The sequence below is a fragment of the Panthera pardus genome, unplaced genomic scaffold (genome assembly GCF_024362965.1).
Source record: "Panthera pardus isolate Hobbes unplaced genomic scaffold, ASM2436296v1 HiC_scaffold_8, whole genome shotgun sequence".
Taxonomy (NCBI): domain Eukaryota; kingdom Metazoa; phylum Chordata; class Mammalia; order Carnivora; family Felidae; genus Panthera; species Panthera pardus.
In genome coordinates, this window is record NW_026527013.1 from 64,399,551 (window position 1) to 64,420,113 (window position 20,563).

The window sequence follows — 20,563 nt, forward strand, 5'->3', positions numbered from 1 at the left end:
CCCATAATCACCTTCAAATGTGATAATTGTTAGAATAACTCGCAGGATTTAGGGAAGTGCTGTACTTTCAACTGCAGTTTTATTACAGCCAAAGGAAGAGATATCTACAGGGAAGTTTGGGAGGGGTCCCAAACACCAAGCTTCCAATTGTCCCCTCTCAGGAAGTGCCAGATGCCATCATGTCCTAGAATGAGTGAGACTGCACACCAGGCGCTGCTAAGCAGGGAAGCTCGCCCAAGCTTTCAGTGTTCCGAGTTTAACTGAGACTCAGTCACAACTGCCCGCCTGGCTGAACCTTCAGTCTCCTGTCCCTCCTGGAGTTTGGGGACACTAGCTTTAGTCTCTATTTCCTGCAGAAGCCGGGACCGATATAGTGCGTCTCATGCCCACATCAGAGATCACAGTATTAGTCTGTCTCTGGGGACCAAAGCCCCCAGGAAAACAAAGACACTGCAGTCAGGTATGACATTTCATGGCCTCAAGACCACCTCCCGGGAGCTGAGGGCAAAGGGTTCTCTTTGGGAAAAGGTACTCTGTTCACTAAACAGACACATCCCTGCTGTGTAGGCCGGCTGAACTGGATGAACGTATGGATGTTTTTGTTGCTGTATTCAGTTACCATGTTGTTTTTACAGTTTTCATTTCTTGTTTTCTGAATACGGATGATTTCGAGATAATGTATAAGACCCACCTTGCACGGAATGTGGCAAATGCTGGGCCTCCCTTCTAACCACTATAGTCCAAGGCAGACCAACCTAGGTTAAAATCCCCAGGCCCACAATGTGCCTGGAGAAATTAATGAACTTCTTCAGGACTTTTCCAAATATAAAATGGTAAATATACCCGTTTCAGATTGCTCTGGTGAGGCTCAACCAAATACCATTTATCACGTTACCTAATGAACTATAGTGACATCATGGGTCATTAACAAACAGCTCCAAAAGCCCCAGTTCATCCCTTCTTTGATCCATTTGTTCTCAGCTATCAGCTTTCCACAGCTGACATGGTCTCCCAAGTAGACATCGGCTTCTGGTTTTCACCAAATCGAAAGAAGGAAAATGCGCATAAACATAAAATCAAATTAATTTTTAAAACTTCCAACTTTGAGGATACCTCCAGCCTCTTACCAATGTGTAATCTAGATCTCATGAAATAAGGGAGTGGTAACTTGTTCCTGATGGCTCCCTTGTGTCCCAGGTCAAGTAAAGGTCGCTCGGGGAAGGGGTCATGGAGAAGGGCAAAGGGTAGGTCCGGATAAGCATGCGCTCATCGGTGATTCTGAGCCAAATGTGCTTTGATTTTAGAATAATGATAGTGATTTTCCAGGAGTGAATCTTTCCTCACCTGGAGTTACAGCTGAACGTCTGTGGGACCCATTCCGGTAAAAGTGCGATGACAATAATTCTGAGAAGAAATGATAGCTTAGAATTGTACAGAGAAAAATTTGGTGTGAAGAGAGGTGCAATTTGCCATTTCATTCCAAGGGCTTTGTTCCCCTTTCGAGTGAAATAGCCAAAGGAAGACCCAGAATAAAGAAGCAGTACTGTTTTCATTTTTATGAAATTCCTACTCCGTTTATGACTTGATGATGCTACCTTTGATAAGCATCATCAGGTGTCTTAACAATGATAGTTGCATCTCAGAAGTTCAAAAGAAAGGCATTTCCAATCATCACTTTCAGCAGAAGAAATAACACAAACTACTCGGGCAGTAGAATAGTAAAACCAGAAAATGGACCAAAGTTGTTTTATAGAATGAGGCATTATAGTCATTGAAATCATAGAAATTGATTCCAGAAGATATCTTGAGTTCATGTAGACCAGCCCACCGTATTGGCATAAGCTTTGCGACACAGCTCTGGTGTGCTTTCCAGCCTAATGATATTGTGTTTGCAGACGTTTTTTTTGTCATCCAGTTTGCAGACAAGACCAAGTTCAGAGAGCCAAAGTGAGTTCTTCAGAGTTACGTCAATTTATTTGAGAGTGGATTTTCCCCTTTCCACTATTCTCTGCTTATAATATGTTTATTGTAACTATATAATCCACACATAGAACTACAATATCCTACAGGGACACAGTTCAGGATATCCGTTCTATTGGCCAACAGAATCTTTGAGAGTTTCACGAGGATGTGGGCTGGCTTCATTTTCAAGGGCGTCCATGGCCAACTACAGGTTGGCTACCAGGATATAGGTGTTGCCACCGCGAGGCACAAAACCATGGAGCTTGTGACTCAGGATAAACGTAGAGTCCAACATCTTCAAGCACCCTTGTAGGTCTGATCCCGCCAGACAGGCAGATGGGACCCATCTCTCTTCTCCCTACAAACTCCAGGTGAGTATATCCCAGCACAGTCTATACTATATCCGGAATCCTAGCTACAAAGGATTTGGGGAAAATCCTTTTCACTTTTCTTTTCTAATGTTCATTTATTCATTTTTGAGAAGGAGAGGGAGACAGACAGAGACAGAGAGACCACAAGTAGGGGAGGGGCAGAGAGAGAAGGAGAGAGAGAATCCCAAGCAGGCTCCATACTGTCGGTGCAGAGCCTGACACGGGGATCGATCTCATGAACCTTGAGATCATGACCTGAGCCAAAATGAAGAGTTGGACGCTTAACGGACTGAGCCTCCCAGGTGCCCCTATTCTTTTTACCTTTTAAAACCCTTTAGTACCTGAAACTTTATAAAACAAAGAATGAGTTGGAGATGAAAACTGAAGGCCGTAGGCGGTATTTGCAGTCTGTGAGTGGGATTGTAACTTTCAAAATATCAAATACCTGTTCTCCATCCTCACTCCTGAATCTTGTTTCAGGTTTTAGGATGGTAATTACTTTCCCTCGGCACTTTGAAAATGTATTCTATTATTTCCCCTGGAGGAAAATTATAATCATTTTTGTTGGCTCTGGGGCTCCACTATTGTTTGCTGTTTTTTAATAATGTGGATGTTTTTAAGATTTTTTTATTGCCTGTAATGGCCCACTGGCTCTCTCTGATGTTTCTGGGCATAGATTGTATTTTTACACATCCGGTTCGGCATTCACCGTGTATCCTCAAACTTAAGATTCACGATCCTTCGGTCATGTAAACTCAGACACTTTCTCTTTGAAGAGTGCCTGCCCTCTTTCTCCATTTTCTCCCCCTCAAGAGCTCCTGTTTTGGGGCACCTAGGTGGCTCAATCTGTTGAGCGTCTGACTTTGGCTCAGGTCAAGATCTCGCGGCCTGTGGGTTCGAGCCCCGCATCGGGCTCTATGCTGACAGCTTGCAGCAGCCTGGAGCCTGCTTTGGATTCTGTGTCTCCCTCTCTCTGCGCCCCTCCCCCACTCATGCTCTGTCTCTCTCTCTCTCTCTCTCTCTCTTTCTCTGTCAAAAATAAATAAACATTAAAAAAAAATAACTCCTGTTTTATGGGTATCCGACAATCTCATGATATCATGTATTTATTGAGGCTCTTATTTCTCTGCTTCTGACCCATTCTGTTATTAAATCCTCTGTGCTCTCCTTTATGGTCATTCCCTTCAGGGATCCCATGGCCTTTCTGGAACACAGACATTTGTTTCTTTATTAGAATCCATTTCCTTAAATGTATCTGATGTTGTATTGTATCTGAAACTGCTAGAGGCTGAGATGGGAAGAGTTCTGGTTTACACCGTTCTTGTTACAGGAAACAAAAGTGTTGTTTTTCACTACTTTAGTTGCTTAAATGTGTTCCCTTACAACAAACACCTTCCAGTGGGTCCCAGGCTAGTTCCCATTATTGGCTGAGGATTATTGTTTCCTGGGTAGGCATTTTTTAAATATAATCTAGGGCAGAGGGGCACCTGGGTGGCCCAGTCAGTTGAGCATCCAACTCTTTATTTCAGCTCAGGTCACTATTTCATGGTTTGTGAGTTCCAGCCCTGTGTTGGGCTACATGTGGAGCCTGCTTGGAATTCTCTCTCTCCCTCTTTCTCTCTGCCTTCCTCCCTGCTCATGTTTGCTCTCTCTCTCTCTCTCTCTTTCAAAATAAATACATAAGCTTAAAAAATAATAAAATAAAATAAAATAAAATAAAATAAAATAGAATAAAGGGCAGAAACAAGACAGTGAGTTTCTTCACAGGCATCCTAGATGTTTCCTCTAAAAAGTTCCTGCTTCAAGGGCACCTGGGTGGCTCAACTGGTTAAGTGTCCAACTTCAGCTCAGGTCATTGTCTCACGGTTCGTGGGTTCGAGCCCCGTGATGGGCTCTGTGCTGACAGCGCAGAGCCTGGAGCCTGCTTCAGATTCTGTGTCTCCCTCTCTCTCTGCCCCTCCCCTGTTTGCACTCTGTCTCTCTCTCATTCTCAAAAATGAACATTGAAAAAAATTTTTAATAAAAAAAATTAAAAGTTCCTGCTTCCTCTAAGCATTTCCCACTGATACCAATTATGTCTCTGTTCAAGGCTAGTTAAACCCGTGTGTGGCTAGCAGCAAGGCCCATGGAGCTGTCTATCTCGCATGCAGTGATTTAGCGCTTATCTCTCTCAGCTGACTAGCGTCATTAGCTACAGTCGCACACATCCCCCCTCCCCGCTCTCCCATACTGACAGCCCAATGGCTTGCTTTTCGAACAGAAGCCAGGACTATAGACTTTATCATTTGGATCTTCCATTCCTGGTTCCAGACCAAGAAGGCTGAAAGATGCCCAGCACAGCCCCACTCAGTTTTCCAAACCAGAGATGGCTTATTGATGTCCAAAGGTTCTGCGACTCACTTTTGCAGACCATCTCCAGAAGTGTCATCATCCTCAGTTTCCCCACCTCCAAAGCCACACCTGACTGTCACAGCCTTCCACACCTCATTTGGTCTCTGGCTCAGGAGTGTGACTGTGTTCCCCTCTTTTAATGACTTGGGGTTTTCTTTCCTGCTGTGTTGTCTGCCTTATCGCCCTGAGTTTATTGAACGAGGAAAATGAGTAAACTCTGTCCTGTATGGACAGTAGGAAATGCCACTTTGGTTGCTTTGGGAGTTTTCCTCCAGCTCAGTTTCCCAGCCAACACTGAACTGTGCTTATAGGGCAATGACCCCACAAGGAAACCAAGACTCTTGAGCTCAGCAGTGAGGTCGGCCTTGGCTGAACAAAAGGACTCCCTTGGCTTATGGTGGTCAAATCCTTCTGGGCCAAAGCTTGTGGAAATATTTACAGCGATTCACCGGATGAGGTGTCCACATCCTCTAAGGAATCCCTGATGAGCATGGGCATCTGTCTGTGCACCTGCAGCCTCAGGATCTCCCCCGTCATCTTATCTGTCCATCACAGACATGGCTAGAGGCATGTGTCACCTTGTTGTATAAAACACACAGGAGGAACCTGCGTTAAGGAAACACTTTCGTAACAATCCTCAAGCTACAGGATAGTTACTGTTCTCATGAGTCAATTCTCGGTGAGGAACAAATCTAGTAGATCTCATCTGGCTCTGACGGTGCACCTGAGCAAGCAGCCCAGAAGCTCATGTTGCACACAGAGTTGCGCCTCTCCCTGGCAATGGCCCCCATTGTGGAAAACATCTGCAGCAGAACAGGTTTGCCAAGACTTTTTTTTTTTAATTTCACTTCCTGGTCTGTCTTGGAGATGATAGTCTTGGAGCTCTGCATGGGATGATCCAGCCGGAAGGGCTGGACCAATCACGGCAGGAGAATTACATGGACAGGCCAGGACCCTGGATGGAAGGGGCATGACACAGGCGACCCAAGCAATACCCTTCAGCCCAGGACAAAGCAGTCTTTGCTCTCCGTGAACAGTCTATCCTCCAGCATTAGTGACCCAACACTCACTCTTACCCCTGAGGGTCCTTGCTGGGATCCTCCCATCCAGGCACCCCTACTACACCCACAGGGATGTTGGAGGCCTCAGGAGAAAGTGGCATTAAGTAAGTTTCATTTGCAATTGGTTCACAACTACTTTGTGCAGGCATCTAGATAGGTACAAATGAGTCTCTCATTATTTTCAAAATAAGGGTGCTTCGTATAAAGCAGGCAGAGAAAGCCTAAAAAATCCCAGACTCTCAACCAATAATCATGGCCCCAAAAAGCAATACCAAAGGACTCCCTTCTCTCCACTTTCTTTTCCAATTAGGTATTCAGGAAAAGCTCAGAAATATCACTTTTGAGAAGGGCTCAGGATGCAGGTTGGCAGCTGAAGAGAATAAAAGACAGCGGTAGGATTGACGGGCTCACAGCCCAAGGCTTCAGAAAGAAAGCTTCCTCTCACGCATCGCCTCGACGGAGATAGTTTCCCCTGCTGAATTTTGGCACTTTCTAGAAGATCATGTTAACTTGGAGAGGTTTCAACAAGCAATCATGAATTTCTCTAAAATGAGCTTAGAAATCAGCAGCAAGCCAACGTGCCTTACAGAGACTTTGAACTGAGAAGGCAAAGTCTTAGCAATTAGTCGTGAAAGACCCTGACTCATAAACCAGAATTACAATTCACGCGTTTATATGTGGTAGTGGTACTTCCTTCCCCTTTTTGGTCACCAATTCATTCTTACTGTAAAAACCTCATCCAGTACAGAAATACTGAGGGCTGCGTGGAAGTCTCTGAACTTTTGAGTTTTGAGTTACCCCCACTAGGGAAAATACTGTTATAATTTGTGTACAAAGGCCATCTTTCTTCTCCTAATGTTTTTATGGTGAAATAATTGTAGACTCACAGGAAGATGCAAAAATAGCACAAGGAAGTCCTGCGAATGGATCCCCCAATGGTGATATTTTACATAACATTAGCGTATTATCAAAACTAGGAAATGGACAGTGTGTAATACAATTACCCGACTATAGGTGCTAATCAGATTGTATCAGTGTGTGTGAGTGTGTGTGTGTGTGTGTGTGTCCATTTCATAGCTGTGTGTGTATAGTTCTGTGGAATGGCATTACATGTTCGGACTCATGGAGCCACCACAGGGAATGTTCTCCTTTGGCACTCACATCTGCTCCCACACCCGAATCCCTAAAAGTCGCTCATCTGTTCTCTGTCTCGATATTGTTATTATTCTGAGAATGTTCTACAAATTGGACCATATAGTATCCATCCTTTCCGTATTGGTTTTGCTCCTCTGAGGGATGCCCTTGAGATCCATACAGGTGGTCGGGTGTGTCAATAGCTTGTTGCCTCATTACTGTGGAGTGGCGTTCCATTGTGTGGACGTGCCATGCTTTTTGTATCCATTCACCTGCTGAAAGACATTTGGGTTGTTTCCAGTTTGTCATTATGACAAATAAGGCTGTTATTACTACAACTAAACACAGGTCTTGAAGTGGATTTAAGTTTTCATTTCTCTAATATAAATAGAATGTGATTGCTGTGCCCTACGGTAAGCTTAGTTTACTATAATTTTATAAGAAATCTCAAAGTATAGGGGCACCTGGGTGGCTCAGTTGGTTAAGCAATCGACTTTGGTTCTGGTCACGATCTCACAGTTTATGGGTTTGAGCCCCACGTTGGGCTCTGTGATGACAGTACGGAGGCTGCTTGGGATTCTCTCTCCCTCTCCCTCTGCCCCTCCCCTGCTCACACTCTCTCTCTCAAAAATAAAAAAAAGTAAACATTAAAAAAAAAAGAAAAGACACCCCAAAGTATTCTTCAGTGTCTGCACAATTTGACATCCCTATTTAGCCACGCAAGGGAGATCTGGTTTCTCCACATCCCCCTCAGCATTTGGTACTTTTGTGTTGTGTTGGATTGAGTTCTGTTGTGTTTGTTGTGTCGTGTTCTTTTCTTTTGTCATGTACCTAATGGCTCACCACGGTGAACATCTTGAATGTGCTCATTGTTATTTATTCATCTGTTTTGTCAAAGTGTCGCTGTAAGTTTGGGGGCACTTTTCTCATCAGATTGTTCGTTTCCTTACTGTTGAGTTCAGAGCATTCCTTCTCCATTCTGGATATGAGATCTTGTCTGATAATGGGACTTTCAGAGAGCTTCTCCTAGTGTGTCTGTCCTTTTTGTTTTCTTAACAGGGTGTCTCACAGAGCAAAAGTCTCTCATTTTGGTGTAGTCAGGCTTATATTTTTTCTTCCTCTATGGTTCATGTTCTGGGGAGCGTATCTAAGAACTCTTCACCTGAATCTTCACAGATTTTTCGCCTATGTTCTCTCGTGAAGGTTTTAGAGTGTTTCACTATAAGCCATCTTCAGGCGATTTTTAATTAAGTATGAAATTTTTTTTTAGCTTACATTTGTCCAATTACTCCAGCACCATAACATTGCTTGTGAGCCTTTTTTAAAGTTTATTTATTTATTCTGAGAGAGAGGGAGAGAGCACAAGCAGGGGAGGGGCAGTGAGAGAGAGGGAGAGAGAGAACCCCAAGCAGCTCTGCACTCGCAGCACAGACCCTGATGTGGGAATCGATCCACGAACCATGAGATTAGGACCTGGGCCGAAACAAAGAGTCAGACGCCTAACTGACCAAGCCACCCAGGCGCCAAGCTTGTGAGCCTTTCTGAAATCGGTTGGCCATGCCTCTGGCTGTATTTCTAGACTCTCCCCTCCGTTCCATTGACACATGTGCTCTGTTCTCTGCCTGGGTCACACTGACTCAACTGCCCTAGCTAGAGAGTAAATTTGGCATTTGGGTAAGGAGATCCCTCCAACTTTGTTCTTGCTTTCAAACCCGCGTTTGCTAACCTAGTTACTCTGCCTTTCCATGCGCGGCACCAATAGTCCCTAGGAATAAGTAAATGAAACACAGATGAGACACATTATGCACAAACTAGCATGGCCCTAGTCACACAGATCAACGGTACCAAGTGTTGTTGACCAGGAGCGGGAACCACAGCCCTCCTACACTGCAGGCCGGAACACAAGATGTTTCCACCTTAACAGGCTGGCAGCTTCCTAAAATGTTACCCACATAATATGAGCCCTTAGTTCCGCTTCTAGGTATCTATCCCAGAAAAATAAAAATACACATCAACACAAAGTCTTATGTGTGAATATTCACGATGGCAAACATGGGAAAGAATCCAAATGTCCATCGCGTGGTGAATAGACGAACAAATGTGGTAAATCCACGTAATAGACTATCGCCCACCAAGAGAGAAAGGTGTTGCCAATGATGCGTAATAGAACACAGATGAATCCCCAAAACATTCTGCTACGTGAGAGAAGCCACACGCAAAAGGCCACATATTGTATGATTCCACTTGTAGAAAATGCCCGGGAAAAGGCAAATCTACAGAGATAGAAAACAGACTAGTGGTTGTCCAAGTTGAGGTATATACAGCACACTTCCATAAAGGTCTCAAAAAGCCAACACTAACACTCCAAGCCAATAAGCACAACTACATTTCCCTCCCCAATTTATTCAGTTCTGTGTAATTATTATTATTTTTAGGGGGGTGGGTCTCTCCCTCTCTCTCAGACTGCTGGATCTGGGCTCAGCAGTCTGATTTTGAAAAGCATGTCTGTTGCTACCTGGAAATGCTGGCTGGTACCCTTTAAAAATTTTCTAAGCGAGTGAAGTTGGGACTCCTTTGCAGTCTCTTCTTTGAAGTACTGAGAGTTCAGTCCCTTCCCCAGGGGGCTTAAGCTGTCCTTTGTTTAAAATTCTAACTTGTAGCGAGAATTCCACAAATACTCAAATCCTAGCTTCAGGCGCGCCACAGAGGTCCAGGCCAGCATCAGAAGGAAGCAGAAACTTGATAACAAGATTGAATGGCTCTTATCAATTTATTATACGAACCAATAATATCCTCACAGAAGACCGTAAAACTCTTTCCTAAGTACAGTACATACGATACAGAACTCTTTCACAGGGGGTTGATAAATATTTCTACTGTAATAAAAACATGCAGTACAAAGCTTAACCAAAATAGTATTTTCTCTATCATAGATAAAAGTAGGAGGCAGATCATTGAGAACCGTCTGTTATACCTGTTTATTTTCTCAGACTACTAAAGTTTGGACATACATATAGCACCACTTCTGCACCCACAGATGTCTGTTCCACAGATACAATCAACTCCATAAAATACAAGAAAAACAAAAGTACATTAACTTACAATCGTGTCAAGTCATTAACACTTCAATATCTAATCATACGTGACAATAATCTAAGTATCCTATAGTATCTATCAATTAACTCAGTGTAATGTCAGCACAGGGCTTATGGTTACTGGGGATCTTGAAAATTGTAATCAGACACAGTACAAAGCATAGTAGCTGTTGTCAAAGACACTGGTCAAACTTATTATTCAATTTAGTTGAATACAAACTGGCATTTTTTTTATCATCTTAAAAGCTTATCTTGTAGCAATGTTCTCCTATTTGATCAGTAAGCCAATATGAGTAGTTAAAGAAGTTTGGATTAGCTAGTCTCTTCATAGGAAAACAAATCCAAGACTTTTAAAAAGTTAAGTGCATTACTGTATTATACCTAATATTGACAAAAGAAATATAGCTATTTTTTCCTTTGCATTAACCAAGATTATTAAACCAGTTAGTCTGTGAAAATTTCATCTTAACTGTATGAATTAGGATTTTCAGATATAGGATTATTTCTGATCTAGAAGCATTTTTTAGGTCTAAAAACTTTAAAGAATGAGAAGTTTATTTTTCTTATTTTTTGTGAAATTTGGGACTATTAGATTTCTTTTTGTTTTTAATTTTTTTAATGTTTATTTATTTTTGAGAGAGAGAGAGAGAGACAGAGTGCGAGACGGGGAGGAACAGAGAGAGAGGGAGACACAGAATCCGAAGCAGGCTCCAGGCTCTGAACTGTCAGCACAGAGCCCAACGTGGGGCTCGAACTCACAAACCGGGATATCATGACCTGAGCCAAAGTCAGACTCTTAACCAACTGAACCACCCATGCATCCCTAGATTTCTTTTTTTATGTTTATACATATATATATATAACATATAAAACATATCAAACATATATATAACATATATAACATATATATTAAACATATTAAACATATATATAACATATTAAACATATATATGTATACACACACACACACACACACACATATATATATATATATATATATATATATATATATATATATATATAGTTTTGTTTTGAGAGAGAGAGAGAGTCAGGGGGAGGGACAGAGAGAGAAGGAGACAGAATCCCAAGCAGACTCCACACTGTCTGAGCAAACCTCGAGCAGGGCTCAATCTCACAAACCATAAGATCATGACCTGAGCCAATACCAAGTGTCAGATGCTTAACCAACTGAGCCACTCAGGAGCCCCAGAGAATATTAGAATTGTATAGACATTTATTTATCTCCACAAGTCAATAAGAACAGAGCTCCTGTGAAGTAGTAAATGATAATTTATTGATAGCCTCTTAAGTTATGAAAACACTTTGTGCTCACACAATGAGAGATAAAGGCCTTTCTTATATGCAATGAGGGATGTCAGGGTTACACGAGAATGCCACAATGCTGTCTTACAGAATTTCAGTGGCTCCTTCTTTATGCACCCCCTTGATTACTGCAAATTCATATTAAATCCCTGAGTTTCAAAGAGGTTGATCTGGACATACAGACGTATAGAGAACTTACAGGTGCACATTGTCAGCCCAGGGCAAAAGTCAACATAAGAAAATGAACACACAAAAAAATTGCCAGGTCAGATGCCAAGGACATGCTGTCTTTCTGAGTGAGTAGTTCTTCAGTAATTTTAGCTCACAGACATACACAGGCATTCAAACAGAAAAGAAAACAAACCAGCTTTCCCATCATTTCCTGCCTAACAGAAACTAACTCACCATCATCTGTCTGACCAAGATCACCAAATGGTCAGAGCATAAAACCAAGTTGCCAACCCTTGCTGTCTTTTGTGAGATACAATTTTTTTGCTGTGCAAAGTCAAAAGCAGAAATATAATAACATAAGGGAAAAAATTAGATATTCAGCAAAATTAAAATTCTATTCCATTTGGAATTTATTCTGGGAGTCCAAAGGGATATGCCTGGGCTTTTACTACCATAAAGTTCAATGCTCCAACAACAGGTTAAGCGAATCCTCTTGAACATCTCAATAGGACCTCTAAAACTGGAAAATTGTCATTTTTAAAGGACAGAATTTTGATCACATATAAACATAAAAAGAATATATCAAAACTGTGTTTCAGTTTCCTAATTAATGAGGAAACAAAATATTAAAGTCAGCTCAAAGAGCATTTGAGGAGATTAATAAGGACATTTTAACATAAGACGCTTGGGTAAGATACAAAGTGGGTTCCTATATTACAAGGTGATGGACAGCAATCTTTATGGTTAACCGTTCTGCTGGAATGCAATTATTTGCCTCTCTAACACACAAAAATCTATGCAATAAAGGAGCAGGAGAAATTAATTATGCCCAGTCTTACTACAGGCTACATAAATATGCTTCCTGGAAAAGGAAATATGTAAGCTCATGGATGATCAAATTCATATAAAACAAAATATAAGGGGAAAAGGCATTCTGGTCAAAAAGATGTACGTGAGAAAAGACCTAGGCATGAAATTCCTAGGATATTTGTTCACATGGAAAGGAGTGGGCAGGGAGGAAGTAAGTCAGTGAGCCTGATGAAATAGATTGGAAATTAAAAATGAAACAAAGTGGATTGCTTAAATGGACAGTGGAGATCTTTAAACTTTGGAGTAGCTTAAGACGGATGACACCAGACAGACGCATCATCACCCAAAATGGCAGAGTTGGAAATTCCAAAACTCTTTCCCTCCACCAAAGCTATGATTAAGCCGTCAAAAACTGTCAAGATCAACTGTTTTGGAACTCGGGGATTTAATACAAATTTGCAATAATCAAGGGGATGCATACAGAAGGAGCCGCTGGAATTCTGTAAGACAGCCTTGTGGCATTCTCGTGTAACCCTGACATCCCTCAATCCCCAGTTCAACAGTGGTCATGAAGATGCTGCCTGAATTCCTAGTGCAGATTTCTGATACCGCAGGGTGATACATGGATCCTGTTCTCAAAAAAAAGTGTCTTTTTTTTAACCTATCTGGGGGGCCATCTGAGGGATCAGCTCGTGGTTTTGTCTTTATTTTGCCCACCTCAGAATCTCCTCAGGCTATGATGGCCTCCCACGTGTTGTGTGTCAAAAGTATTTAAAAACAAACACAGTAGTAAAAGTCAGCTGGGCAAGAGATCACAGACACAAAGCAGACAGACCAAAAAGCCAGGAAAGAAAAAGGCTGGGGAAATAGATACACGAGGGACAAGGGTTTGGAAAAACTCCCACTTATACTGGGGAATCTTAAAAGCCACCGATGCCCTGGGGCTAGATACATGGTCAGAAAAAACCTGAGAAGACATTAAGTTTTCACCTCTGGCTGACCTTTAACCTTGCACAGATGCAAGCAGGAAGCAAAGACTAAAATTGAGTTGTAAATGCCTAGGCCAAGTGCTGAAGGAGTGTGTTAAAGACAGAGCCAAGCTGCAAAAACTGGAAACAGTATTTTTCTTCTGGATCTAGACATGCAAGGACATTTTTTGCCAAACATCTAAAAGACCAGGGAGCCTGGGTGGCTCATTCGGTTAAGCGTCTGACTTCTGACTTCACCTCAGGTCATGATCTCATGGTTCGTGGGTTCGAGCCCTGTGTCAGGCTCCATGCTGGCAGCTCAGAGCCTGGAGCCTGCTTGGGATTCTGTCTCCCTCTCTCTCTCCTCTTGCCCCACTCATGCTCTGTCTCTCTCTCTCTGTGTCTCTCAAAAATAAATAAACATTAAAAAAAAAAAAACAACTAAATGACCACTAAGTGAACAGAATAGACCCTTCACTGCCCATACAGGACACAGAATACAGTCTTTATCAAAGAATTTATAAAAGCCACTAAATAAGCAAACAACAACCCATAACAAACAGCAACAAATCCCCACAAAAAAATGCTACTTTCTTGAGCTACCACATTATAATGTTCAAATGTTCAATTTTCAATAAAAAAAATATGATGTATGTGAAGAAACAAGAGAGCACTGCCCACAGGAAAAAATAAACAGAACCTGTCCATGAGGAAGCCCAAGTAATGGATTTACTAGACAAGAACTTTGAAACAACTATCTTCAATATGTTCAAAGAGTCAAAGGAACCATAGACACAGAACTAAAGAAAACGAGGAAGATTGGGGTGCCTGCATGGCTCAGTAGGTTAAGCGTCCGACTTCAGCTCAGGTCACGATCTCATGGTTTGTGAGTTCAAGCCCCGTGTTGGGCTCTGTGCTGATAGCTCATCACTTGGAGCCTGTTTCAGATTCTCTGTCTCCCTCTCTTTGCCCCTCCCCTGTGCTCTCTCTCTCTCTCTCTCTCCAAAATAAATAAACATTAAAAAATTGAAAAAGCAAAGTCTGTATCAAAAAAATTTAAAAATAAGAAAAATGTCAGCCAAGAATTCTAAATACAGTGAAAATATTCTTCATAAATTAAGGTGAAATTAAAATATTCATGGATAAAGAAAAGCTGAAGAAATCCTTTTCTACAAGAAATACTGAAGAAAGCCCCTCATGATGAAACATAAGAACATTAGACAATAACTCAATTCCCTATGAAGAAATCCAACTACTTTGTCTCCATCTCTCTCTGCCCCTCCCCCACTCATGCTTTCTCTCTCTCTCTCTCTCTCTCTCTCTCTCTCTCTTCTCAAAAATAAATATAAACATTAAAAAATAAATAAAAATACAGTAAATTAAATAAGGGCTTGAAAGAGTACACTGGGGGAAAAATAAGAATAAAAGAAGGCAGTAATGGTGTATTTGAGGAGGAAAGACAATAGAAGTCATGTAGAAAACAAATAAAAGAATGGCAGAAGGATCTCCTTCCTTATCAGCATTTGCATTAAATGTAAATGGATTAAATTCCCCAATTAAAAGGTAGAGACTAGCAGAATGAATTATTAAAACTAGTATCCAACTATACATTCTCTACAGGAGATTTCAGAGATACAAATAGGTTAAAAGTAAAAGGATGGGTAAAGATATTCCACGTAAGCAGTAACTGAAAGAGATATGAGGTAGCAAACTAATATCAGACAAAATAGATTCTTGTCAAAAATTGCTACAGAGAAGGACATTATATACTGGTAAAATGTTCAGTCCATCAAGAATATAAGACAATTATAAACATATAAGCACTTAACAACAGAGCCCCAAAATATACGGAACAGAAATTGACAGAATTAAAGGCAGAAATGGACTGTTCTATAAGAATAATTGCACACCTTAATATCCCACTTTCAGTAATGGAAAGATCCAAAGTGCTCTATCTCCAACTTTCAGTGGATGCAAGGTATGTACTTTTGTGTTAATCTCATATAATTTGGGGTTTGTTTCTTTGTCACAATAAGTCTAACGCATCCTAACAATGTGGGAATTAATACAGAGGATATAAAATAGTTGGGTGAAATGGATATAGCAGTCTTAGAAAGCAACTCTAGGTTAATAGAGGGCTACTCATGTGTATATATATATATATATATATATATATATATATATATATATATGTATATACATATATATGTATTCATGTATTATATATATGTATTCATGTATTTTATATACATATATTTATATATATTTATATATTAAATATATATATATATATTTATATATATTTATATATTAAATATATTATATATATTTATATATATTTATATATTAAATATATTATATATATATTTATATATATTTATATTTATAAATATATATAAATATATTATTTATATATATATATATATATATATATATATATATATATATATATAATCAATTGTACTATTGTTGATATCCCTGTGCTTCCAGGGATAGCTACACAAACACATTGAATAATTTGATATTCGTCCCTCTTCAGAGGAACCTAGAATGTTTGAGTAGGTAGGTTCCTGAAAACCAGAAACCTCACCTTGGTTTTACGTCAAAAGAGATGATAGGTTAACGTCACCATAAAGGATAAAAAATTAAAACCTATTTTTTCCTATCCCAAATACAACTTGAACTACCCATGCAATCTCAATTCCCAGGTGTTTCCATACTTTCCCTCAAGTTTGAAACAGTGAGCAACAGATCAATGATAATATCCAAACCAGACTTTTCCCACTTCTTGAAGTTCCATCTCACTGCTCACCTCACTGTCTTCTTGCCTGCCTGGAGTTGGAGGGGCCACTGTATCAAAGCATGCTAATGACACCTACAAATAGCCTGGGACCATGTCTGGTTCTGTAGAGATGACAATCAACCTGACTCTCTCTCTCTCTGTCTCTCTCTATCTCGTCGCATCTAATCATACACACATTATACACAAAACCGCCGGTTGGAAGCAACAACGTCAAGTACTGACTGTCCTCTCTCATTAGAACACCGGCCTCTGAATTTCTTCTTCCCATATTCTAAGTACTAAATCCAAGAAGGAAGGAAACTGTGTAGCCCAGTTTGAAAATAAATCTTCAGAGCGGTCCACAGAAAGAAGACAGGTCATTTCAGTCACACAAGGTGTCTTTAACAGATATCATTTTGTTTAAAAGTAGTATGTCTGCTTTTAAATGACACTTTTTTGAGTTTTTTTGGTTTTATTGTTCGGAACCCTATAAACAGAAAGATCAAGTCACATGACAGAGACAGAAGGAAATAACTCAAATACTAAACACTACAGGAAATGTAGAAGTTGGAAATTTAAATTCTCTTCAGTGGCAACAATCATTTCTAGTCATGCATTTACACCTTACTATTCTGTTTTTCCATGCCTTAAAATGAAGAGATGTTACTCTCAGATTCTTGAAATGGGCTGGCTGTGAATCAGCATGCCAATTTCAGTTTTTTTAAGTGTTCAAAATCTTGTGTGATTTCATAAATTGAGCCTTCCTGGTCAAGGGTGGGAAAGCTGCTCAGAGGTCAGGACGAACCAGGAAGATGAAATTTAAAATGATGGCCAGGAAGGAAGCAGAATTTTCCTCTGAGGACTTTGGGTCTTTGGTTTTGGCCTGGAGTTTTTGCATTCTTTCCCTCAGTAGAAAAATAAGGAGAAGGAAAATCATGGATTCTTACTGGATACCATTTGAGCCTGGAATACCTTTTTTTTTAAATTTTTTAAATGTTTTTATTTAGTTTTGAGAGAGAGAAAGAGAGAGAGAGAGGGTGAGGAGCAGAGAAAGAGGGAGTCAGAGAATCAGCACAGAGCCCAGTGTGGGGCTTGAACTCACGAACTGCGAGATCATGACCTGAGCCGAAATGTTTTTATTTACATTTAAGGGAGAGAGAGAGAGAGAGCGAGAGGGGCAGAAAGAGAGAAAGGCCGAGAAGGAATACCGTTTCAGAGAGCCTTTAAACATGATGGATCCATCGACAGAGTTCAGATGACTTCAAATCACAGGCTCTACATTTCTGTGCATGCCTCAACCCTTCCACTGGACTGGACCTTCACCAACAACTCCACTGCAGTTTTCCTTTGGGTTAATGTCTCTCACTCACAAAGGGGGAGTGCAGTTCAGCTGGGACCCAGCACCCATCCGACTGCAGGTGCACAAAGTCACTCTGGGAAACGCTCTACTTCTCAGGTCATCAGTGAGTATCCATCAGCAACAATTTCCACTAGGTGACTAAACATTAATCCAGATTCTTCTGGTCTTTCTGAGAGCTGCCTCTTCTTTTTTTTTATACAATAGCCTCAGTGTGTAATTATAAGCACTGCATCATGACAGGAAGCAGAAAACTACTGAAGAAAGACCACAGAAAACCAAAAATCCCAAGAGGAAATCCTTCTCCCTTCCTGGCCACCATTTTTTTTAAATTTTTAAAAATGTTTTTATTTATTTTTGAGACAGAGAGAGACAGAGCATGAGCAGGGTAGGGTCAGAGAGAGAAAGAGACACAGAATCGGAAGCAGGCTCCAAGCTCTGAGCTGTCAGCACAGAGCCCGATGCGGGGCTCGAACTAATGGAGTGTGAGATCATGACCTGACCTGAAATCGGATGTTCAATGGACTGAGCCAGCCAGGCGCCCCTCCTGGCCACCATTTTTAATCTCAGCTTCCTACTTCATGCTGGCCTCCAAATACCATTCCTACCTTTGAACATAAGAGCTCATTTATCATTCCTTTATCACCCAGTATTTTTACCTTTCTAGTTGGCTCTAACTTTGTCTGATCAGTGGAACTTAAGCCCTTTATTTTAACAGTGAGGTGAAGCCATATTTTAGTGATTACCAGTCATGGGTCAGACATTGTGCTATGACTGGTCATACATGGGAGCCTCACAAGAATCTTTTATAGGAGGAATCATGATCTTCATTTTATAGGTGAAAAAATAAAGGTTCATAGAGATTAGCAACCTGCCTAAGGTCATATGACACAATTAAAATCTAAATCTAGGTGTCTCAGACCCTAGATTACAAATTGTTCCCATAAAACTATTGCCACCCAGGCAAAACAAAAACAAAACAAAACAGTTCTTAATACCAGCACTATAATTTATTAAACTTATTTTGCTTAAATATTTAATAAATTTATTTTTATGACCCAGAACAGACTCTCATAAGATATTATGTGTTCACAGTATAAAGTGCAAAATAAAAAAAATTATGTGCGAAATAATAATAAACCTACTTCTCACTCCTCATTATTAGCCACCCATTTGACCTTGAGGTCAACACAAAGCCTTTTCTTTGAGATGTTTATGAACAGGCAATACCAAAAAAATTGCTCACAAACACAACTTAGTTACCACATTTTCAAGGAAGCAAGAGCAAGAGGGTAGAGGGTTTCGCTATCTGGTCCCTGGACTGGTCATCCTTTCTCTCCATCTCTCTGTCTCTGTCTCTCTATCTCTCTCCCTCTCCCTCTCTATGCCTTGGCTGCTACTCCTCCCTAGTCCATGTGTCTAGTGAAGTTTGCATATGGGTCATGACAAGGGATTAGAACCAATTCATAAAAAGAAACAATCAACAAAGTGAAAAATCAACCTATGGGATGGAAAAAAAATATTTGCAAACCATATATCTGATAGGCATTAGTACCCAATGTATAAACTCATACAACTCAATGGTAAAAAAAAAACTTCAATTTCAACAATGTACAAAAGACCTGAACAAACATTTCTCCAAAGAAGATGTATGAAAGGTCAACAGGCACCTGAAAAGATACTTAATATCACTAGTCATTAGGAAGATGCAAATCAAAACCACAACGAGATATCACCTTCCACCTGTAAGAATGGCTGTCTTCAAAAAGACAAGAGCTAACAAATGCCAGCCAGGATGTGGATGAAAGGAGACCCTCGTGCACTGTTGGTGGGACTGTAAACTGGTGCAGCCACTGTGGAAAAGAGTAGGGAGGTTTCTCAAAAATTAAAAATAGAACTACCATATGATCCAGAAATTTCACTTCTGGGAATATAACCAAAGGAAACAAAAACATGAATTTGAAAAGATGTCCGCACCCCCGTGTTCACAATACCATTATTTACTCTAATCAAGCGATGGAAGCAATCTAAGTGTCCATCGACAGACGAATGGAAAAAGAAGTTAATGGTATATATATACAATGGAGTATCATTCAGCCATAAAAAGTAAAGAAATACTATCATTTGCAACAACATAGACGGACCTTGAGGCCATTATGCGAAGTGAAATAAGTCAGACAAGTCAAATACTGTATGATCTCACTTATATGTGGAATCTAAAAAACAATCAAACTCCTAGAAAAAGGAATCATATGTGTGGTTACCAGAAGTAAGGGGTGGGGGTGGGGGAATAGGAGAATAGTGGTTGAAAGATAGAAACATCCAGTTGTAAGTAAGTACCAGGGATGCAATGTCCAGCATGATAACTATAACTAATGCAACTGTACAATATATATGAAAGTTGCTAAGAGAGAAAGCCCTAAGAATTCTCATCAAAAGGAAAAAATTGTGTTTTTCTTTTCCTCTTTTCTCCTTTTATTGTATTTATATCAGATGATGGTTGTAAGTTTATAACTAAACTTACAGCAGTAATCATTTCACAACATAAATAGAAGTCAAATCATTATGCTATATTTCTATACTTTATACAGTGATCTATATCAACTATTATCTCCATAAAACTGGGGGAAGGGAGGTTAAAAAAAGAACCACTTTATGGTCATTATGTGGCTCTCTGGAGCCAGCCAAGCATCCTTCTGGGAGATGCCGAGATCCAGTGTTCCAGCCCACTTAGGAAGGTTTAGGTCATATACTGAGGCTCCTAGGCTCCTCGAATGCACCGTACATTCTATTGGCCCACAAGTACATCAGCCACATTCTTCTTGATTCCATCCAAAGCCAGGTAACTCCTTGCATAACTTAAAATATAACCTGTTGAAGGCTTAGACAATTTTTTAGCAATACATTCCAGAATGTGTCTGTACTTTCCAAAGCACATTTACTACAACCCTCGACAACTTTGAGGTGCCCAGTTTTAACAGAAAAACACTATGCTTATCAGCAAGGTGACATTTCAGTGGGAAATCCAGTTATAAACACAACAAGCACATTTATATATACATGTTAAAAAGGAGAGTGAGAGAGCACTTAACAAGCATCAATTCACACATAACACAAACACCCTAGGACATCTCATCC